Below are 24,277 nucleotides of genomic sequence, written 5' to 3'. Positions count from 1 at the left end.
GCGCGCTCAATCCTAAGTCTTCATTTCTGCGTAAAACGACTCAAAATCACCTCGCAGAGGTCTTCTTTACATTCAGAAGCAGTATCAAGCTCTTGCGTGTGCTCAGTTTGGCTTAAACTATTATGGAACGCCTGCGAGGCCTGCAGACGTGAGCGCAATTGTCGTGGCGCGCTCAATCCTAAGTCTTCATTCCTGCGTAAAACGACTCAAAATCACCTCGCAGAGGTCTTCTTTACATTCAGAAGCAGTATCAAGCTCTTGCGTGTGCTCAGTTTGGCTTAAACTATTCTGGAACGCCTGCGAGGCCTGCGACGTGAGCGCAATTGTCGTGGCGCGCTCAATCCTAAGTCTTCATTCCTGCGTAAAACGACTCAAAATCACCTCGCAGAGGTCTTCTTTACATTCAGAAGCAGTATCAAGCTCTTGCGTGTGCTCAGTTTGGCTTAAACTATTATGAAACGCCTGCGAGGCCTGCAGACGTGAGCGCAATTGTCGTGGCGCGCTCAATCCTAAGTCTTCATTCCTGCGTAAAACGACTCAAAATCACCTCGCAGAGGTCTTCTTTACATTCAGAAGCAGTATCAAGCTCTTGCGTGTGCTCAGTTTGGCTTAAACTATTATGGAACGCCTTCGAGGCCTGCAGACGTGAGCGCAATTGTCGTGGCGCGCTCAATCCTAAGTCTTCATTCCTGCGTAAAACGACTCAAAATCACCTCGCAGAGGTCTTCTTTACATTCAGAAGCAGTATCAAGCTCTTGCGTGTGCTCAGTTTGGCTTAAACTATTATGGAACGCCTGCGAGGCCTGCAGACGTGAGCGCAATTGTCGTGGCGCGATCAATCCTAAGTCTTCATTTCTGCGTAAAACGACTCAAAATCACCTCGCAGAGGTCTTCTTTACATTCAGAAGCAGTATCAAGCTCTTGCGTGTGCTCAGTTTGGCTTAAACTATTATGGAACGCCTGCGAGGCCAGCAGACGTGAGCGCAATTGTCGTGGCGCGCTCAATCCTAAGTCTTCATTCCTGCGTAAAACGACTCAAAATCACCTCGCAGAGGTCTTCTTTACATTCAGAAGCAGTATCAAGCTCTTGCGTGTGCTCAGTTTGGCTTAAACTATTATGGAACGCCTGCGAGGCCTGCAGACGTGAGCGCAATTGTCGTGGCGCGCTCAATCCTAAGTCTTCATTTCTGCGTAAAACGACTCAAAATCACCTCGCAGAGGTCTTCTTTACATTCAGAAGCAGTATCAAGCTCTTGCGTGTGCTCCGTTTGGCTTAAACTATTATGGAACGCCTGCGAGGCCTGCAGACGTGAGCGCAATTGTCGTGGCGCGCTCAATCCTAAGTCTTCATTCCTGCGTAAAACGACTCAAAATCACCTCGCAGAGGTCTTCTTTACATTCAGAAGCAGTATCAAGCTCTTGCGTGTGCTCAGTTTGGCTTAAACTATTATGGAACGCCTTCGAGGCCTGCAGATGTGAGCGCAATTGTCGTGGCGCGCTCAATCCTAAGTCTTCATTCCTGCGTAAAACGACTCAAAATCACCTCGCAGAGGTCTTCTTTACATTCAGAAGCAGTATCAAGCTCTTGCGTGTGCTCAGTTTGGCTTAAACTATTATGGAACGCCTTCGAAACCTGCAGACGTGAACGCAATTGTCGTGGCGCGCTCAATCCTAAGTCTTCATTTCTGCGTAAAACGACTCAAAATCACCTCGCAGAGGTCTTCTTTACATTCAGAAGCAGTATCAAGCTCTTGCGTGTGCTCAGTTTGGCTTAAAACTATTATTAAACGCCTTCGAGGCCTGCAGACGTGAGCGCAATTGTCGTGGCGCGCTCAATCCTAAGTCTTCATTCCTGCGTAAAACGACTCAAAGTCACCTCGCAGAGGTCTTCTTTACATTCAGAAGCAGTATCAAGTTCTTGCGTGTGCTCAGTTTGGCTTAAACTATTATGGAACGCCTTCGAGGCCTGCAGACGTGAGCGCAATTGTCGTGGCGCGCTCAATCCTAAGTCTTCATTCCTGCGTAAAACGACTCAAAATCACATCGCAGAGGTCTTCTTTACATTCAGAAGCAGTATCAAGCTCTTGCGTGTGCTCAGTTTGGCTTAAACTATTATGGAACGCCTTCGAGGCCTGCAGATGTGAGCGCAATTGTCGTGGCGCGCTCAATCCTAAGTCTTCATTCCTGCGTAAAACGACTCAAAATCACCTCGCAGAGGTCTTCTTTACATTCAGAAGCAGTATCAAGCTCTTGCGTGTGCTCAGTATGGCTTAAACTATTATGGAACGCCTTCGAAACCTGCAGACGTGAGCGCAATTGTCGTGGCGCGCTCAATCCTAAGTCTTCATTTCTGCGTAAAACGACTCAAAATCACCTCGCAGAGGTCTTCTTTACATTCAGAAGCAGTATCAAGCTCTTGCGTGTGCTCAGTTTGGCTTAAAACTATTATGGAACGCCTTCGAGGCCTGCAGACGTGAGCGCAATTGTCGTGGCGCGCTCAATCCTAAGTCTTCATTCCTGCGTAAAACGACTCAAAATCACCTCGCGAGGTCTTCTTTACATTCAGATGCAGTATCAAGCTCTTGCGTGTGCTCAGTTTGGCTTAAACTATTATGGAACGCCTTCGAGGCCTGCAGACGTGAGCGCAATTGTCGTGGCGCGCTCAATCCTAAGTCTTCATTCCTGCGTAAAACGACTCAAAATCACCTCGCAGAGGTCTTCTTTACATTCAGAAGCAGTATCAAGCTCTTGCGTGTGCTCAGTTTGGCTTAAACTATTATGGAACGCCTGCGAGGCCTGCAGACGTGAGCGCAATTGTCGTGGCGCGCTCAATCCTAAGTCTTCATTCCTGCGTAAAACGACTCAAAATCACCTCGCAGAGGTCTTCTTTACATTCAGAAGCAGTATCAAGCTCTTGCGTGTGCTCAGTTTGGCTTAAACTATTATGGAACGCCTGCGAGGCCTGCAGACGTGAGCGCAATTGTCGTGGCGCGCTCAATCCTAATTCTTTATTCCTGCGTAAAACGACTCAAAATCACCTCGCAGAGGTCTTCTTTACATTCAGAAGCAGTATCAAGCTCTTGCGTGTGCTCAGTTTGGCTTAAACTATTATGGAACGCCTGCGAGGCCTGCAGACGTGAGCGCAATTGTCGTGGCGCGATCAATCCTAAGCCTTCATTTCTGCGTAAAACGACTCAAAATCACCTCGCAGAGGTCTTCTTTACATTCAGAAGCAGTACCAAGCTCTTGCGTGTGCTCAGTTTGGCTTAAACTATTATGGAACGCCTGCGAGGCCAGCAGACGTGAGCGCAATTGTCGTGGCGCGCTCAATCCTAAGTCTTCATTCCTGCGTAAAACGACTCAAAATCACCTCGCAGAGGTCTTCTTTACATTCAGAAGCAGTATCAAGCTCTTGCGTGTGCTCAGTTTGGCTTAAACTATTATGGAACGCCTGCGAGGCCTGCAGACGTGAGCGCAATTGTCGTGGCGCGCTCAATCCTAAGTCTTCATTTCTGCGTAAAACGACTCAAAATCACCTCGCAGAGGTCTTCTTTACATTCAGAAGCAGTATCAAGCTCTTGCGTGTGCTCAGTTTGGCTTAAACTATTATGGAACGCCTGCGAGGCCTGCAGACGTGAGCGCAATTGTCGTGGCGCGCTCAATCCTAAGTCTTCATTCCTGCGTAAAACGACTCAAAATCACCTCGCAGAGGTCTTCTTTACATTCAGAAGCAGTATAAAGCTCTTGCGTGTGCTCAGTTTGGCTTAAACTATTCTGGAACGCCTGTGAGGCCTGCGACGTGAGCGCAATTGTCGTGGCGCGCTCAATCCTAAGTCTTCATTCCTGCGTAAAACGACTCAAAATCACCTCGCAGAGGTCTTCTTTACATTTCAGAAGCAGTATCAAGTTTCTTGCGTGTGCTCAGTTTGGCTTAAACTATTATGGAACGCCTTCGAGGCCTGCAGACGTGAGCGCAATTGTCGTGGCGCGCTCAATCCTAAGTCTTCATTCCTGCGTAAAACGACTCAAAATCACATCGCAGAGGTCTTCTTTACATTCAGAAGCAGTATCAAGCTCTTGCGTGTGCTCAGTTTGGCTTAAACTATTATGGAACGCCTTCGAGGCCTGCAGATGTGAGCGCAATTGTCGTGGCGCGCTCAATCCTAAGTCTTCATTCCTGCGTAAAACGACTCAAAATCACCTCGCAGAGGTCTTCTTTACATTCAGAAGCAGTATCAAGCTCTTGCGTGTGCTCAGTTTGGCTTAAACTATTATAGAACGCCTTCGAAACCTGCAGACGTGAGCGCAATTGTCGTGGCGCGCTCAATCCTAAGTCTTCTTTTCTGCGTAAAACGACTCAAAATCACCTCGCATAGGTCTGCTTTACATTCAGAAGCAGTATCAAGCTCTTGCGTGTGCTCAGTTTGACTTAAACTATTATGGAACGCCTGCGAGGCCTGCAGACGTGAGCGCAATTGTCGTGGCGCGCTCAATCCTAAGTCTTCATTCCTGCGTAAAACGACTCAAAATCACCTCGCAGAGGTCTTCTTTACATTCAGAAGCAGTATCAAGCTCTTGCGTGTGCTCAGTTTGGCTTAAACTATTATGGAACGCCTGCGAGGCCTGCAGACGTGAGCGCAATTGTCGTGGCGCGCTCAATCCTAAGTCTTCATTCCTGCGTAAAACGACTCAAAATCACCTCGCAGAGGTCTTCTTTACATTCAGAAGCAGTATCAAGCTCTTGCGTGTGCTCAGTTTGGCTTAAACTATTATGGAACGCCTGCGAGGCCTGCAGACGTGAGCGCAATTGTCGTGGCGCGCTCAATCCTAAGTCTTCATTCCTGCGTAAAACGACTCAAATCACCTCGCAGAGGTCTTATTTACATTCAGAAGCAGTATCAAGCTCTTGCGTGTGCTCAGTTTGGCTTAAACTATCTGGAACGCCTGCGAGGCCTGCAGACGTGAGCGCAATTGTCGTGGCGCGCTCAATCCTAAGTCTTCATTCCTGCGTAAAACGACTCAAAATCACCTCGCAGAGGTCTTCTTTACATTCAGAAGCAGTATCAAGCTCTTGCGTGTGCTCAGTTTGGCTTAAACTATTATGGAACGCCTGCGAGGCCTGCAGACGTGAGCGCAATTGTCGTGGCGCGCTCAATCCTAAGTCTTCATTCCTGCGTAAAACGACTCAAAATCACCTCGCAGAGGTCTTCTTTACATTCAGAAGCAGTATCAAGCTCTTGCGTGTGCTCAGTTTGGCTTAAACTATTATGAAACGCCTTCGAGGCCTGCAGACGTGAGCGCAATTGTCGTGGCGCGCTCAATCCTAAGTCTTCATTCCTGCGTAAAACGACTCAAAATCACCTCGCAGAGGTCTTCTTTACATTCAGAAGCAGTATCAAGCTCTTGCGTGTGCTCAGTTTGGCTTAAACTATTATGGAACGCCTGCGAGGCCTGCAGACGTGAGCGCAATTGTCGTGGCGCGCTCAATCCTAAGTCTTCATTCCTGCGTAAAACGACTCAAAATCACCTCGCAGAGGTCTTCTTTACATTCAGAAGCAGTATCAAGCTCTTGCGTGTGCTCAGTTTGGCTTAAACTATTATGGAACGCCTGCGAGGCCTGCAGACGTGAGCGCAATTGTCGTGGCGCGCTCAATCCTAAGTATTCATTTCTGCGTAAAACGACTCAAAATCATCTCGCAGAGGTCTTCTTTACATTCAGAAGCAGTATCAAGCTCTTGCGTGTGCTCAGTTTGGCTTAAACTATTATGGAACGCCTGCGAGGCCTGCAGACGTGAGCGCAATTGTCGTGGCGCGCTCAATCCTAAGTCTTCATTCCTCCGTAAAACGACTCAAAATCACCTCGCAGAGGTCTTCTTTACATTCAGAAGCAGTATCAAGCTCTTGCGTGTGCTCAGTTTGGCTTAAAACTATTATGGAACGCCTGCGAGGCCTGCAGACGTGAGCGCAATTGTCGTGGCGCGCTCAATCCTAAGTATTCATTTCTGCGTAAAACGACTCAAAATCATCTCGCAGAGGTCTTCTTTACATTCAGAAGCAGTATCAAGCTCTTGCGTGTGCTCAGTTTGGCTTAAACTATTATGGAACGCCTGCGAGGCCTGCAGACGTGAGCGCAATTGTCGTGGCGCGCTCAATCCTAAGTCTTCATTCCTGCGTAAAACGACTCAAAATCACCTCGCATAGGTCTTCTTTACATTCAGAAGCAGTATCAAGCTCTTGCGTGTGCTCAGTTTGACTTAAACTATTATGGAACGCCTGCGAGGCCTGCAGACGTGAGCGCAATTGTCGTGGCGCGCTCAATCCTAAGTCTTCATTCCTGCGTAAAACGACTCAAAATCACCTCGCAGAGGTCTTCTTTACATTCAGAAGCAGTATCAAGCTCTTGCGTGTGCTCAGTTTGGCTTAAACTATTATGGAACGCCTGCGAGGCCTGCAGACGTGAGCGCAATTGTCGTGGCGCGCTCAATCCTAAGTCTTCATTCCTGCGTAAAACGGCTCAAAATCACCTCGCAGAGGTCTTCTTTACATTCAGAAGCAGTACAAGCTCTTGCGTGTGCTCAGTTTGGCTTAAACTATTATGGAACGCCTGCGAGGCCTGCAGACGTGAGCGCAATTGTCGTGGCGCGCTCAATCCTAAGTCTTCATTCCTGCGTAAAACGACTCAAATCACCTCGCAGAGGTCTTCTTTACATTCAGAAGCAGTATCAAGCTCTTGCGTGTGCTCAGTTTGGCTTAAACTATTCTGGAACGCCTGCGAGGCCTGCAGACGTGAGCGCAATTGTCGTGGCGCGCTCAATCCTAAGTCTTCATTCCTGCGTAAAACGACTCAAAATCACCTCGCAGAGGTCTTCTTTACATTCAGAAGCAGTATCAAGCTCTTGCGTGTGCTCAGTTTGGCTTAAACTATTATGGAACGCCTGCGAGGCCTGCAGACGTGAGCGCAATTGTCGTGGCGCGCTCAATCCTAAGTCTTCATTCGTGCGTAAAACGACTCAAAATCACCTCGCAGAGGTCTTCTTTACATTCAGAAGCAGTATCAAGTTCTTGCGTGTGCTCAGTTTGGCTTAGACTATTATGGAACGCCTTCGAGGCCTGCAGACGTGAGCGCAATTGTCGTGGCGCGCTCAATCCTAAGTCTTCATTCCTGCGTAAAACGACTCAAAATCACATCGCAGAGGTCTTCTTTACATTCAGAAGCAGTATCAAGCTCTTGCGTGTGCTCAGTTTGGCTTAAACTATTATGGAACGCCTGCGAGGCCTGCAGACGTGAGCGCAATTGTCGTGGCGCGCTCAATCCTAAGTCTTCATTCCTGCGTAAAACGACTCAAAATCACCTCGCAGAGGTCTTCTTTACATTCAGAAGCAGTATCAAGTTCTTGCGTGTGCTCAGTTTGGCTTAGACTATTATGGAACGCCTTCGAGGCCTGCAGACGTGAGCGCAATTGTCGTGGCGCGCTCAATCCTAAGTCTTCATTCCTGCGTAAAACGACTCAAAATCACATCGCAGAGGTCTTCTTTACATTCAGAAGCAGTATCAAGCTCTTGCGTGTGCTCAGTTTGGCTTAAACTATTATGGAACGCCTTCGAGGCCTGCAGATGTGAGCGCAATTGTCGTGGCGCGCTCAATCCTAAGTGTTCATTCCTGCGTAAAACGACTCAAAATCACCTCGCAGAGGTCTTCTTTACATTCAGAAGCAGTATCAAGCTCTTGCGTGTGCTCAGTTTGGCTTAAACTATTATAGAACGCCTTCGAAACCTGCAGACGTGAGCGCAATTGTCGTGGCGCGCTCAATCCTAAGTCTTCTTTTCTGCGTAAAACGACTCAAAATCACCTCGCATAGGTCTGCTTTACATTCAGAAGCAGTATCAAGCTCTTGCGTGTGCTCAGTTTGACTTAAACTATTATGGAACGCCTGCGAGGCCTGCAGACGTGAGCGCAATTGTCGTGGCGCGCTCAATCCTAAGTCTTCATTCCTGCGTAAAACGACTCAAAATCACCTCGCAGAGGTCTTCTTTACATTCAGAAGCAGTATCAAGCTCTTGCGTGTGCTCAGTTTGGCTTAAACTATTATGGAACGCCTGCGAGGCCTGCAGACGTGAGCGCAATTGTCGTGGCGCGCTCAATCCTAAGTCTTCATTCCTGCGTAAAACGACTCAAAATCACCTCGCAGAGGTCTTCTTTACATTCAGAAGCAGTATCAAGCTCTTGCGTGTGCTCAGTTTGGCTTAAACTATTATGGAACGCCTGCGAGGCCTGCAGACGTGAGCGCAATTGTCGTGGCGCGCTCAATCCTAAGTCTTCATTCCTGCGTAAAACGACTCAAAATCACCTCGCAGAGGTCTTATTTACATTCAGAAGCAGTATCAAGCTCTTGCGTGTGCTCAGTTTGGCTTAAACTATTCTGGAACGCCTGCGAGGCCTGCAGACGTGAGCGCAATTGTCGTGGCGCGCTCAATCCTAAGTCTTCATTCCTGCGTAAAACGACTCAAAATCACCTCGCAGAGGTCTTCTTTACATTCAGAAGCAGTATCAAGCTCTTGCGTGTGCTCAGTTTGGCTTAAACTATTATGGAACGCCTGCGAGGCCTGCAGACGTGAGCGCAATTGTCGTGGCGCGCTCAATCCTAAGTCTTCATTCCTGCGTAAAACGACTCAAAATCACCTCGCAGAGGTCTTCTTTACATTCAGAAGCAGTATCAAGCTCTTGCGTGTGCTCAGTTTGGCTTAAACTATTATGAAACGCCTTCGAGGCCTGCAGACGTGAGCGCAATTGTCGTGGCGCGCTCAATCCTAAGTCTTCATTCCTGCGTAAAACGACTCAAAATCACCTCGCAGAGGTCTTCTTTACATTCAGAAGCAGTATCAAGCTCTTGCGTGTGCTCAGTTTGGCTTAAACTATTATGGAACGCCTGCGAGGCCTGCAGACGTGAGCGCAATTGTCGTGGCGCGCTCAATCCTAAGTCTTCATTCCTGCGTAAAACGACTCAAAATCACCTCGCAGAGGTCTTCTTTACATTCAGAAGCAGTATCAAGCTCTTGCGTGTGCTCAGTTTGGCTTAAACTATTATGGAACGCCTGCGAGGCCTGCAGACGTGAGCGCAATTGTCGTGGCGCGCTCAATCCTAAGTATTCATTTCTGCGTAAAACGACTCAAAATCATCTCGCAGAGGTCTTCTTTACATTCAGAAGCAGTATCAAGCTCTTGCGTGTGCTCAGTTTGGCTTAAACTATTATGGAACGCCTGCGAGGCCTGCAGACGTGAGCGCAATTGTCGTGGCGCGCTCAATCCTAAGTCTTCATTCCTCCGTAAAACGACTCAAAATCACCTCGCAGAGGTCTTCTTTACATTCAGAAGCAGTATCAAGCTCTTGCGTGTGCTCAGTTTGGCTTAAAACTATTATGGAACGCCTGCGAGGCCTGCAGACGTGAGCGCAATTGTCGTGGCGCGCTCAATCCTAAGTATTCATTTCTGCGTAAAACGACTCAAAATCATCTCGCAGAGGTCTTCTTTACATTCAGAAGCAGTATCAAGCTCTTGCGTGTGCTCAGTTTGGCTTAAACTATTATGGAACGCCTGCGAGGCCTGCAGACGTGAGCGCAATTGTCGTGGCGTGCTCAATCCTAAGTCTTCATTCCTGCGTAAAACGACTCAAAATCACCTCGCATAGGTCTTCTTTACATTCAGAAGCAGTATCAAGCTCTTGCGTGTGCTCAGTTTGACTTAAACTATTATGGAACGCCTGCGAGGCCTGCAGACGTGAGCGCAATTGTCGTGGCGCGCTCAATCCTAAGTCTTCATTCCTGCGTAAAACGACTCAAAATCACCTCGCAGAGGTCTTCTTTACATTCAGAAGCAGTATCAAGCTCTTGCGTGTGCTCAGTTTGGCTTAAACTATTATGGAACGCCTGCGAGGCCTGCAGACGTGAGCGCAATTGTCGTGGCGCGCTCAATCCTAAGTCTTCATTCCTGCGTAAAACGGCTCAAAATCACCTCGCAGAGGTCTTCTTTACATTCAGAAGCAGTATCAAGCTCTTGCGTGTGCTCAGTTTGGCTTAAACTATTATGGAACGCCTGCGAGGCCTGCAGACGTGAGCGCAATTGTCGTGGCGCGCTCAATCCTAAGTCTTCATTCCTGCGTAAAACGACTCAAAATCACCTCGCAGAGGTCTTCTTTACATTCAGAAGCAGTATCAAGCTCTTGCGTGTGCTCAGTTTGGCTTAAACTATTCTGGAACGCCTGCGAGGCCTGCAGACGTGAGCGCAATTGTCGTGGCGCGCTCAATCCTAAGTCTTCATTCCTGCGTAAAACGACTCAAAATCACCTCGCAGAGGTCTTCTTTACATTCAGAAGCAGTATCAAGCTCTTGCGTGTGCTCAGTTTGGCTTAAACTATTATGGAACGCCTGCGAGGCCTGCAGACGTGAGCGCAATTGTCGTGGCGCGCTCAATCCTAAGTCTTCATTCCTGCGTAAAACGACTCAAAATCACCTCGCAGAGGTCTTCTTTACATTCAGAAGCAGTATCAAGCTCTTGCGTGTGCTCAGTTTGGCTTAAACTATTATGGAACGCCTTCGAGGCCTGCAGACGTGAGCGCAATTGTCGTGGCGCGCTCAATCCTAAGTCTTCATTCCTGCGTAAAACGACTCAAAATCACCTCGCAGAGGTCTTCTTTACATTCAGAAGCAGTATCAAGCTCTTGCGTGTGCTCAGTTTGGCTTAAACTATTATGGAACGCCTTCGAGGCCTGCAGACGTGAGCGCAATTGTCGTGGCGCGCTCAATCCTAAGTCTTCATTTCTGCGTAAAACGACTCAAAATCACCTCGCAGAGGTCTTCTTTACATTCAGAAGCAGTATCAAGCTCTTGCGTGTGCTCAGTTTGGCTTAAACTATTATGGAACGCCTTCGAGGCCTGCAGACGTGAGCGCAATTGTCGTGGCGCGCTCAATCCTAAGTCTTCATTCCTGCGTAAAACGACTCAAAATCACCTCGCAGAGGTCTTCTTTACATTCAGAAGCAGTATCAAGTTCTTGCGTGTGCTCAGTTTGGCTTAAACTATTATGGAACGCCTTCAAGGCCTGCAGACGTGAGCGCAATTGTCGTGGCGCGCTCAATCCTAAGTCTTCATTCCTGCGTAAAACGACTCAAAATCACATCGCAGAGGTCTTCTTTACATTCAGAAGCAGTATCAAGCTCTTGCGTGTGCTCAGTTTGGCTTAAACTATTATGGAACGCCTTCGAGGCCTGCAGATATGAGCGCAATTGTCGTGGCGCGCTCAATCCTAAGTCTTCATTCCTGCGTAAAACGACTCAAAATCACCTCGCAGAGGTCTTCTTTACATTCAGAAGCAGTATCAAGCTCTTGCGTGTGCTCAGTTTGGCTTAAACTATTATGGAACGCCTTCGAAACCTGCAGACGTGAGCGCAATTGTCGTGGCGCGCTCAATCCTAAGTCTTCATTCCTGCGTAAAACGACTCAAAATCACCTCGCAGAGGTCTTCTTTACATTCAGAAGCAGTATCAAGCTCTTGCGTGTGCTCAGTTTGGCTTAAACTATTATGGAACGCCTTCGAGGCCTGCAGACGTGAGCGCAATTGTCGTGGCGCGCTCAATCCTAAGTCTTCATTCCTGCGTAAAACGACTCAAAATCACCTCGCAGAGGTCTTCTTTACATTCAGAAGCAGTATCAAGCTCTTGCGTGTGCTCAGTTTGGCTTAAACTATTATGGAACGCCTGCGAGGCCTGCAGACGTGAGCGCAATTGTCGTGGCGCGCTCAATCCTAAGTCTTCATTCCTGCGTAAAACGACTCAAAATCACCTCGCAGAGGTCTTCTTTACATTCAGCAGCAGTATCAAGCTCTTGCGTGTGCTCAGTTTGGCTTAAACTATTATGGAACGCCTGCGAGGCCTGCAGACGTGAGCGCAATTGTCGTGGCGCGCTCAATCCTAAGTCTTCATTTCTGCGTAAAACGACTCAAAATCACCTCGCAGAGGTCTTCTTTACATTCAGCAGCAGTATCAAGCTCTTGCGTGTGCTCAGTTTGGCTTAAACTATTATGGAACGCCTGCGAGGCCTGCAGACGTGAGCGCAATTGTCGTGGCGCGCTCAATCCTAAGTTTCATTTCTGCGTAAAACGACTCAAAATCACCTCGCAGAGCTCTTCTTTACATTCAGAAGCAGTATCAAGCTCTTGCGTGTGCTCAGTTTGGCTTAAACTATTGTGGCACGCCTTCGAGGCCTGCAGACGTGAGCGCAATTGTCGTGGCGCGCTAAAATCCTAAGTCTTCATTCCTGCGTAAAACGACTCAAAATCACCTCGCAGAGGTCTTCTTTACATTCAGAAGCAGTATCAAGCTCTTGCGTGTGCTCAGTTTGGCTTAAACTATTATGGAACGCCTGCGAGGCCTGCAGACGTGAGCGCAATTGTCGTGGCGCGCTCAATCCTAAGTCTTCATTTCTGCGTAAAACGACTCAAAATCACCTCGCAGAGGTCTTCTTTACATTCAGCAGCAGTATCAAGCTCTTGCGTGTGCTCAGTTTGGCTTAAACTATTATGGAACGCCTGCGAGGCCTGCAGACGTGAGCGCAATTGTCGTGGCGCGCTCAATCCTAAGTCTTCATTCCTCCGTAAAACGACTCAAAATCACCTCGCAGAGGTCTTCTTTACATTCAGAAGCAGTATCAAGCTCTTGCGTGTGCTCAGTTTGGCTTAAAACTATTATGGAACGCCTTCGAGGCCTGCAGACGTGAGCGCAATTGTCGTGGCGCGCTCAATCCTAAGTCTTCATTTCTGCGTAAAACGACTCAAAATCACCTCGCAGAGGTCTTCTTTACATTCAGAAGCAGTATCAAGCTCTTGCGTGTGCTCAGTTTGGCTTACACTATTATGGAACGCCTGCGAGGCCTGCAGACGTGAGCGCAATTGTCGTGGCGCGCTCAATCCTAAGTCTTCATTTCTGCGTAAAACGACTCAAAATCACCTCGCAGAGGTCTTCTTTACATTCAGAAGCAGTATCAAGCTCTTGCGTGTGCTCAGTTTGGCTTAAACTATTATGGAACGCCTGCGAGGCCTGCAGACGTGAGCGCAATTGTCGTGGCGCGCTCAATCCTAAGTCTTCATTCCTGCGTAAAACGACTCAAAATCACCTCGCAGAGGTCTTCTTTACATTCAGAAGCAGTATCAAGCTCTTGCGTGTGCTCAGTTTGGCTTAAAACTATTATTAAACGCCTTCGAGGCCTGCAGACGTGAGCGCAATTGTCGTGGCGCGCTCAATCCTAAGTCTTCATTCCTGCGTAAAACGACTCAAAATCACCTCGCAGAGGTCTTCTTTACATTCAGAAGCAGTATCAAGTTCTTGCGTGTGCTCAGTTTGGCTTAAACTATTATGGAACGCCTTCGAGGCCTGCAGACGTGAGCGCAATTGTCGTGGCGCGCTCAATCCTAAGTCTTCATTCCTGCGTAAAACGACTCAAAATCACATCGCAGAGGTCTTCTTTACATTCAGAAGCAGTATCAAGCTCTTGCGTGTGCTCAGTTTGGCTTAAACTATTATGGAACGCCTTCGAGGCCTGCAGATGTGAGCGCAATTGTCGTGGCGCGCTCAATCCTAAGTCTTCATTCCTGCGTAAAACGACTCAAAATCACCTCGCAGAGGTCTTCTTTACATTCAGAAGCAGTATCAAGCTCTTGCGTGTGCTCAGTTTGGCTTAAACTATTATAGAACGCCTTCGAAACCTGCAGACGTGAGCGCAATTGTCGTGGCGCGCTCAATCCTAAGTCTTCTTTTCTGCGTAAAACGACTCAAAATCACCTCGCATAGGTCTTCTTTACATTCAGAACCAGTAACAAGCTCTTGCGTGTGCTCAGTTTGACTTAAACTATTATGGAACGCCTGCGAGGCCTGCAGACGTGAGCGCAATTGTCGTGGCGCGCTCAATCCTAAGTCTTCATTCCTGCGTAAAACGACTCAAAATCACCTCGCAGAGGTCTTCTTTACATTCAGAAGCAGTATCAAGCTCTTGCGTGTGCTCAGTTTGGCTTAAACTATTATGGAACGCCTGCGAGGCCTGCAGACGTGAGCGCAATTGTGGCGCGCTCAATCCTAAGTCTTCATTCCTGCGTAAAACGACTCAAAATCACCTCGCAGAGGTCTTCTTTACATTCAGAAGCAGTATCAAGCTCTTGCGTGTGCTCAGTTTGGCTTAAAAATATTATTAAACGCCTTCGAGGCCTGCAGACGTGAGCGCAATTGTCGTGGCGCGCTCAATCCTAAGTCTTCATTCCTGCGTAAAACGACTCAAAATCACCTCGCAGAGGTCTTCTTTACATTCAGAAGCAGTATCAAGTTCTTGCGTGTGCTCAGTTTGGCTTAAACTATTATGGAACGCCTTCGAGGCCTGCAGACGTGAGCGCAATTGTCGTGGCGCGCTCAATCCTAAGTCTTCATTCCTGCGTAAAACGACTCAAAATCACATCGCAGAGGTCTTCTTTACATTCAGAAGCAGTATCAAGCTCTTGCGTGTGCTCAGTTTGGCTTAAACTATTATGGAACGCCTTCGAGGCCTGCAGATGTGAGCGCAATTGTCGTGGCGCGCTCAATCCTAAGTCTTCATTCCTGCGTAAAACGACTCAAAATCACCTCGCAGAGGTCTTCTTTACATTCAGAAGCAGTATCAAGCTCTTGCGTGTGCTCAGTTTGGCTTAAACTATTATAGAACGCCTTCGAAACCTGCAGACGTGAGCGCAATTGTCGTGGCGCGCTCAATCCTAAGTCTTCTTTTCTGCGTAAAACGACTCAAAATCACCTCGCATAGGTCTTCTTTACATTCAGAAGCAGTATCAAGCTCTTGCGTGTGCTCAGTTTGACTTAAACTATTATGGAACGCCTGCGAGGCCTGCAGACGTGAGCGCAATTGTCGTGGCGCGCTCAATCCTAAGTCTTCATTCCTGCGTAAAACGACTCAAAATCACCTCGCAGAGGTCTTCTTTACATTCAGAAGCAGTATCAAGCTCTTGCGTGTGCTCAGTTTGGCTTAAACTATTATGGAACGCCTGCGAGGCCTGCAGACGTGAGCGCAATTGTCGTGGCGCGCTCAATCCTAAGTCTTCATTCCTGCGTAAAACGACTCAAAATCACCTCGCAGAGGTCTTCTTTACATTCAGAAGCAGTATCAAGCTCTTGCGTGTGCTCAGTTTGGCTTAAACTATTATGGAACGCCTGCGAGGCCTGCAGACGTGAGCGCAATTGTCGTGGCGCGCTCAATCCTAAGTCTTCATTCCTGCGTAAAACGACTCAAAATCACCTCGCAGAGGTCTTCTTTACATTCAGAAGCAGTATCAAGCTCTTGCGTGTGCTCAGTTTGGCTTAAACTATTCTGGAACGCCTGCGAGGCCTGCAGACGTGAGCGCAATTGTCGTGGCGCGCTCAATCCTAAGTCTTCATTCCTGCGTAAAACGACTCAAAATCACCTCGCAGAGGTCTTCTTTACATTCAGAAGCAGTATCAAGCTCTTGCGTGTGCTCAGTTTGGCTTAAACTATTATGGAACGCCTGCGAGGCCTGCAGACGTGAGCGCAATTGTCGTGGCGCGCTCAATCCTAAGTCTTCATTCCTGCGTAAAACGACTCAAAATCACCTCGCAGAGGTCTTCTTTACATTCAGAAGCAGTATCAAGCTCTTGCGTGTGCTCAGTTTGGCTTAAACTATTATGGAACGCCTTCGAGGCCTGCAGACGTGAGCGCAATTGTCGTGGCGCGCTCAATCCTAAGTCTTCATTCCTGCGTAAAACGACTCAAAATCACCTCGCAGAGGTCTTCTTTACATTCAGAAGCAGTATCAAGCTCTTGCGTGTGCTCAGTTTGGCTTAAACTATTATGGAACGCCTGCGAGGCCTGCAGACGTGAGCGCAATTGTCGTGGCGCGCTCAATCCTAAGTCTTCATTCCTGCGTAAAACGACTCAAAATCACCTCGCAGAGGTCTTCTTTACATTCAGAAGCAGTATCAAGCTCTTGCGTGTGCTCAGTTTGGCTTAAACTATTATGGAACGCCTGCGAGGCCTGCAGACGTGAGCGCAATTGTCGTGGCGCGCTCAATCCTAAGTATTCATTTCTGCGTAAAACGACTCAAAATCATCTCGCAGAGGTCTTCTTTACATTCAGAAGCAGTATCAAGCTCTTGCGTGTGCTCAGTTTGGCTTAAACTATTATGGAACGCCTGCGAGGCCTGCAGACGTGAGCGCAATTGTCGTGGCGCGCTCAATCCTAAGTCTTCATTCCTCCGTAAAACGACTCAAAATCACCTCGCAGAGGTCTTCTTTACATTCAGAAGCAGTATCAAGCTCTTGCGTGTGCTCAGTTTGGCTTAAAACTATTATGGAACGCCTGCGAGGCCTGCAGACGTGAGCGCAATTGTCGTGGCGCGCTCAATCCTAAGTATTCATTTCTGCGTAAAACGACTCAAAATCATCTCGCAGAGGTCTTCTTTACATTCAGAAGCAGTATCAAGCTCTTGCGTGTGCTGAGTTTGGCTTAAACTATTATGGAACGCCTGCGAGGCCTGCAGACGTGAGCGCAATTGTCGTGGCGCGCTCAATCCTAAGTCTTCATTCCTGCGTAAAACGACTCAAAATCACCTCGCAGAGGTCTTCTTTACATTCAGAAGCAGTATCAAGCTCTTGCGTGTGCTCAGTTTGGCTTAAACTATTATGGAACGCCTGCGAGGCCTGCAGACGTGAGCGCAATTGTCGTGGCGCGCTCAATCCTAAGTCTTCATTCCTGCGTAAAACGACTCAAAATCACCTCGCAGAGGTCTTCTTTACATTCAGAAGCAGTATCAAGCTCTTGCGTGTGCTCAGTTTGGCTTAAACTATTCTGGAACGCCTGCGAGGCCTGCAGACGTGAGCGCAATTGTCGTGGCGCGCTCAATCCTAAGTCTTCATTCCTGCGTAAAACGACTCAAAATCACCTCGCAGAGGTCTTCTTTACATTCAGAAGCAGTATCAAGCTCTTGCGTGTGCTCAGTTTGGCTTAAACTATTATGGAACGCCTGCGAGGCCTGCAGACGTGAGCGCAATTGTCGTGGCGCGCTCAATCCTAAGTCTTCATTCCTGCGTAAAACGACTCAAAATCACCTCGCAGAGGTCTTCTTTACATTCAGAAGCAGTATCAAGCTCTTGCGTGTGCTCAGTTTGGCTTAAACTATTATGGAACGCCTTCGAGGCCTGCAGACGTGAGCGCAATTGTCGTGGCGCGCTCAATCCTAAGTCTTCATTCCTGCGTAAAACGACTCAAAATCACCTCGCAGAGGTCTTCTTTACATTCAGAAGCAGTATCAAGCTCTTGCGTGTGCTCAGTTTGGCTTAAACTATTATGGAACGCCTGCGAGGCCTGCAGACGTGAGCGCAATTGTCGTGGCGCGCTCAATCCTAAGTCTTCATTCCTGCGTAAAACGACTCAAAATCACCTCGCTGAGGTCTTCTTTACATTCAGAAGCAGTATCAAGCTCTTGCGTGTGCTCAGTTTGGCTTAAACTATTATGGAACGCCTGCGAGGCCTGCAGACGTGAGCGCAATTGTCGTGGCGCGCTCAATCCTAAGTATTCATTTCTGCGTAAAACGACTCAAAATCATCTCGCAGAGGTCTTCTTTACATTCAGAAGCAGTATCAAGCTCTTGCGTGTGCTCAGTTTGGCTTAAACTATTATGGAACGCCTGCGAGGCCTGCAGACGTGAGCGCAATTGTCGTGGCGCGCTCAATCCTAAGTCTTCATTCCTCCGTAAAACGACTCAAAATCACCTCGCAGAGGTCTTCTTTACATTCAGAAGCAGTATCAAGCTCTTGCGTGTGCTCAGTTTGGCTTAAAACTATTATGGAACGCCTTCGAGGCCTGCAGACGTGAGCGCAATTGTCGTGGCGCGCTCAATCCTAAGTCTTCATTTCTGCGTAAAACGACTCAAAATCACCTTGCAGAGGTCTTCTTTACATTCAGAAGCAGTATCAAGCTCTTGCGTGTGCTCAGTTTGGCTTACACTATTATGGAACGCCTGCGAGGCCTGCAGACGTGAGCGCAATTGTCGTGGCGCGCTCAATCCTAATTCTTCATTTCTGCGTAAAAGGACTCAAAACCACCTCGCAGAGGTCTTCTTTACATTCAGAAGCAGTATCAAGCTCTTGCGTGTGCTCAGTTTGGCTTAAACTATTATGGAACGCCTGCGAGGCCTGCAGACGTGAGCGCAATTGTCGTGGCGCGCTCAATCCTAAGTCTTCATTCCTGCGCAAAACGACTCAAAATCACCTCGCAGAGGTCTTCTTTACATTCAGAAGCAGTATCAAGCTCTTGCGTGTGCTCAGTTTGGCTTAAACTATTATCGAACGCCTTCGAGGCCTGCAGATGTGAGCGCAATTGTCGTGGCGCGCTCAATCCTAAGTCTTCATTCCTGCGTAAAACGACTCAAAATCACCTCGCAGAGGTCTTCTTTACATTCAGAAGCAGTATCAAGCTCTTGCGTGTGCTCAGTTTGGCTTAAACTATTATTCAACGCCTTCGAAACCTGCAGACGTGAGCGCAATTGTCGTGGCGCGCTCAATCCTAAGTCTTCATTTCTGCGTAAAACGACTCAAAATCACCTCGCAGAGGTCTTCTTTACATTCAGAAGCAGTATCAAGCTCTTGCGTGTGCTCAGTTTGGCTTAAAACTATTATGGAACGCCTTCGAGGCCTGCAGACGTGAGCGCAATTGTCGTGGCGCGCTCAATCCTAAGTCTTCATTCCTGCGTAAAACGACTCAAAATCACCTCGCAGAGGTCTTCTTTACATTCAGAAGCAGTATCAAGCTCTTGCGTGTGCTCAGTTTGGCTTAAACTATTATGGAACGCCTTCGAGGCCTGCAGACTTGAGCGCAATTGTCGTGGCGCGCTCAATCCTAAGTCTTCATTCCTGCGTAAAACGACTCAAAATCACCTCGCATAGGTCTTCTTTACATTCAGAAGCAGTATCAAGCTCTTGCGTGTGCTCAGTTTGACTTAAACTATTATGGAACGCCTGCGAGGCCTGCAGACGTGAGCGCAATTGTCGTGGCGCGCTCAATCCTAAGTCTTCATTCCTGCGTAAAACGACTCAAAATCACCTCGCAGAGGTCTTCTTTACATTCAGAAGCAGTATCAAGCTCTTGCGTGTGCTCAGTTTGGCTTAAACTATTATGGAACGCCTGCGAGGCCTGCAGACGTGAGCGCAATTGTCGTGGCGCGCTCAATCCTAAGTCTTCATTCCTGCGTAAAACGACTCAAAATCACCTCGCAGAGGTCTTCTTTACATTCAGAAGCAGTATCAAGCTCTTGCGTGTGCTCAGTTTGGCTTAAACTATTATGGAACGCCTGCGAGGCCTGCAGACGTGAGCGCAATTGTCGTGGCGCGCTCAATCCTAAGTCTTCATTCCTGCGTAAAACGACTCAAAATCACCTCGCAGAGGTCTTCTTTACATTCAGAAGCAGTATCAAGCTCTTGCGTGTGCTCAGTTTGGCTTAAACTATTCTGGAACGCCTGCGAGGCCTGCAGACGTGAGCGCAATTGTCGTGGCGCGCTCAATCCTAAGTCTTCATTCCTGCGTAAAACGACTCAAAATCACCTCGCAGAGGTCTTCTTTACATTCAGAAGCAGTATCAAGCTCTTGCGTGTGCTCAGTTTGGCTTAAACTATTATGGAATGCCTGCGAGGCCTGCAGACGTGAGCGCAATTGTCGTGGCGCGCTCAATCCTAAGTCTTCATTCCTGCGTAAAACGACTCAAAATCACCTCGCAGAGGTCTTCTTTACATTCAGAAGCAGTATCAAGCTCTTGCGTGTGCTCAGTTTGGCTTAATATATTATGGAACGCCTGCGAGGCCTGCAGACGTGAGCGCAATGGTCGTGGCGCGCTCAATCCTAAGTCTTCATTTCTGCGTAAAACGACTCAAAATCACCTCGCAGAGGTCTTCTTTACATTCAGAAGCAGAATCAAGCTCTTGCGTGTGCTCAGTTTGGCTTAAACTATTATGGAACGCCTGCGAGGCCTGCAGACGTGAGCGCAATTGTCGTGGCGCGCTCAATCCTAAGTCTTCATTCCTCCGTAAAACGACTCAAAATCACCTCGCAGAGGTCTTCTTTACATTCAGAAGCAGTATCAAGCTCTTGCGTGTGCTCAGTTTGGCTTAAAACTATTATGGAACGCCTTCGAGGCCTGCAGACGTGAGCGCAATTGTCGTGGCGCGCTCAATCCTAAGTCTTCATTTCTGCGTAAAACGACTCAAAATCACCTCGCAGAGGTCTTCTTTACATTCAGAAGCAGTATCAAGCTCTTGCGTGTGCTCAGTTTGGCTTACACTATTATGGAACGCCTGCGAGGCCTGCAGACGTGAGCGCAATTGTCGTGGCGCGCTCAATCCTAAGTCTTCATTTCTGCGTAAAACGACTCAAAATCACCTCGCAGAGGTCTTCTTTACATTCAGAAGCAGTATCAAGCTCTTGCGTGTGCTCAGTTTGGCTTAAACTATTATGGAACGCCTGCGAGGCCTGCAGACGTGAGCGCAATTGTCGTGGCGCGCTCAATCCTAAGTCTTCATTCCTGCGTAAAACGACTCAAAATCACCTCGCAGAGGTCTTCTTTACATTCAGAGGCAGTATCAAGCTCTTGCGTGTGCTCAGTTTGGCTTAAACTATTATGGAACGCCTTCGAGGCCTGCAGATGTGAGCGCAATTGTCGTGGCGCGCTCAATCCTAAGTCTTCATTTCTGCGTAAAACGACTCAAAATCACCTCGCAGAGGTCTTCTTTACATTCAGAAGCAGTATCAAGCTCTTGCGTGTGCTCAGTTTGGCTTAAAACTATTATGGAACGCCTTCGAGGTCTGCAGACGTGAGCGCAATTGTCGTGGCGCGCTCAATCCTAAGTCTTCATTCCTGCGTAAAACGACTCAAAATCACCTCGCAGAGGTCTTCTTTACATTCAGAAGCAGTATCAAGCTCTTGCGTGTGCTCAGTTTGGCTTAAAATATTATGGAACGCCTTCGAGGCCTGCAGACGTGAGCGCAATTGTCGTGGCGCGCTCAATCCTAAGTCTTCATTCCTGCGTAAAACGACTCAAAATCACCTCGCAGAGGTCTTCTTTACATTCAGAAGCAGTATCAAGCTCTTGCGTGTGCTCAGTTTGGCTTAAACTATTATGGAACGCCTGCGAGGCCTGCAGACGTGAGCGCAATTGTCGTGGCGCGCTCAATCCTAAGTCTTCATTTCTGCGTAAAACGACTCAAAATCACCTCGCAGAGGTCTTCTTTACATTCAGAAGCAGTATCAAGCTCTTGCGTGTGCTCAGTTTGGCTTAAACTATTATGGAACGCCTGCGAGGCCTGCAGACGTGAGCGCAATTGTCGTGGCGCGCTCAATCCTAAGTCTTCATTTCTGCGTAAAACGACTCAAAATCACCTCGCAGAGGTCTTCTTTACATTCAGAAGCAGTATCAAGCTCTTGCGTGTGCTCAGTTTGGCTTAAACTATTATGGAACGCCTTCGAGGCCTGCAGACGTGAGCGCAATTGTCGTGGCGCGCTCAATCCTAAGTTTCATTTCTGCGTAAAACGACTCAAAATCACCTCGCAGAGCTCTTCTTTACATTCAGAAGCAGTATCAAGCTCTTGCGTGTGCTCAGTTTGGCTTAAACTATTGTGGCACGCCTTCGAGGCCTGCAGACGTGAGCGCAATTGTCGTGGCGCGCTAAAATCCTAAGTCTTCATTCCTGCGTAAAACGACTCAAAATCACCTCGCAGAGGTCTTCTTTACATTCAGAAGCAGTATCAAGCTCTTGCGTATGCTCAGTTTGGCTTAAACTATTATGGAACGCCTTCGAGGCCTGCAGACGTGAGCGCAATTGTCGTGGCGCGCTCAATCCTAAGTCTTCATTCCTGCGTAAAACGACTCAAAATCACCTCGCAGAGGTCTTCTTTACATTCAGAAGCAGTATCAAGGTCTTGCGTGTGCTCAGTTTGGCTTAAACTATTATGGAACGCCTTTGAGGCCTGCAGACGTGAGCGCAACTGTCGTGGCGCGCTCAATCCTAAGTCTTCATTTCTGCGTAAAACGACTCAAAATCACCTCGCAGAGGTCTTCTTTACATTCAGAAGCAGTATCAAGCTCTTGCGTGTGCTCAGTTTGGCTTAAACTATTATGGAACGCCTGCGAGGCCTGCAGACGTGAGCGCAATTGTCGTGGCGCGCTCAATCCTAAGTCTTCATTCCTGCGTAAAACGACTCAAAATCACCTCGCAGAGGTCTTCTTTACATTCAGAAGCAGTATCAAGCTCTTGCGTGTGCTCAGTTTGGCTTAAACTATTATGGAACGCCTTCGAGGCCTGCAGACGTGAGCGCAATTGTCGTGGTGCGCTCAATCCTAAGTCTTCATTCCTGCGTAAAACGACTCAAAATCACCTCGCAGAGGTCTTCTTTACATTCAGAAGCAGTATCAAGCTCTTGCGTGTGCTCAGTTTGGCTTAAACTATTATGGAACGCCTGCGAGGCCTGCAGACGTGAGCGCAATTGTCGTGGCGCGCTCAATCCTAAGTCTTCATTTCTGCGTAAAACGACTCAAAATCACCTCGCAGAGGTCTTCTTTACATTCAGAAGCAGTATCAAGCTCTTGCGTGTGCTCAGTTTGGCTTAAACTATTATGGAACGCCTGCGAGGCCTGCAGACGTGAGCGCAATTGTCGTGGCGCGCTCAATCCTAAGTCTTCATTTCTGCGTAAAACGACTCAAAATCACCTCGCAGAGGTCTTCTTTACATTCAGAAGCAGTATCAAGCTCTTGCGTGTGCTCAGTTTGGCTTAAACTATTATGGAACGCCTTCGAGGCCTGCAGACGTGAGCGCAATTGTCGTGGCGCGCTCAATCCTAAGTCTTCATTTCTGCGTAAAACAACTCAAAATCACCTCGCAGAGGTCTTCTTTACATTCAGAAGCAGTATCAAGCTCTTGCGTGTGCTCAGTTTGGCTTAAACTATTATGGAACGCCTGCGAGGCCTGCAGACGTGAGCGCAATTGTCGTGGCGCGCTCAATCCTAAGTCTTCATTCCTGCGTAAAACGACTCAAAATCACCTCGCAGAGGTCTTCTTTACATTCAGAAGCAGTATCAAGCTCTTGCGTGAGCTCAGTTTGGCTTAAACTATTATGGAACGCCTTCGAGGCCTGCAGATGTGAGCGCAATTGTCGTTGCGCGCTCAATCCTAAGTCTTCATTCCTGCGTAAAACGACTCAAAATCACCTCGCAGAGGTCTTCTTTACATTCAGAAGCAGTATCAAGCTCTTGCGTGTGCTCAGTTTGGCTTAAACTATTATTCAACGCCTTCGAAACCTGCAGACGTGAGCGCAATTGTCGTGGCGCGCTCAATCCTAAGTCTTCATTTCTGCGTAAAACGACTCAAAATCACCTCGCAGAGGTCTTCTTTACATTCAGAAGCAGTATCAAGCTCTTGCGTGTGCTCAGTTTGGCTTAAAACTATTATGGAACGCCTTCGAGGCCTGCAGACGGGAGCGCAATTGTCGTGGCGCGCTCAATCCTAAGTCTTCATTCCTGCGTAAAACGACTCAAAATCACCTCGCAGAGGTCTTCTTTACATTCAGAAGCAGTATCAAGCTCTTGCGTGTGCTCAGTTTGGCTTAAACTATTATGGAACGCCTTCGAGGCCTGCAGACGTGAGCGCAATTGTCGTGGCGCGCTCAATCCTAAGTCTTCATTCCTGCGTAAAACGACTCAAAATCACCTCGCATAGGTCTTCTTTACATTCAGAAGCAGTATCAAGCTCTTGCGTGTGCTCAGTTTGACTTAAACTATTATGGAACGCCTGCGAGGCCTGCAGACGTGAGCGCAATTGTCGTGGCGCGCTCAATCCTAAGTCTTCATTCCTGCGTAAAACGACTCAAAATCACCTCGCAGAGGTCTTCTTTACATTCAGAAGCAGTATCAAGCTCTTGCGTGTGCTCAGTTTGGCTTAAACTATTATGGAACGCCTGCGAGGCCTGCAGACGTGAGCGCAATTGTCGTGGCGCGCTCAATCCTAAGTCTTCATTCCTGCGTAAAACGACTCAAAATCACCTCGCAGAGGTCTTCTTTACATTCAGAAGCAGTATCAAGCTCTTGCGTGTGCTCAGTTTGGCTTAAACTATTATGGAACGCCTGCGAGGCCTCCAGACGTGAGCGCAATTGTCGTGGCGCGCTCAATCCTAAGTCTTCATTCCTGCGTAAAA

The sequence above is a fragment of the Amblyomma maculatum genome, unplaced genomic scaffold (genome assembly GCF_055883805.1).
Source record: "Amblyomma maculatum isolate TAMU_Amacu unplaced genomic scaffold, ASM5588380v1 scaffold_15, whole genome shotgun sequence".
NCBI classification, from domain to species: domain Eukaryota; kingdom Metazoa; phylum Arthropoda; class Arachnida; order Ixodida; family Ixodidae; genus Amblyomma; species Amblyomma maculatum.
This window is presented reverse-complemented; position numbering follows the sequence as displayed.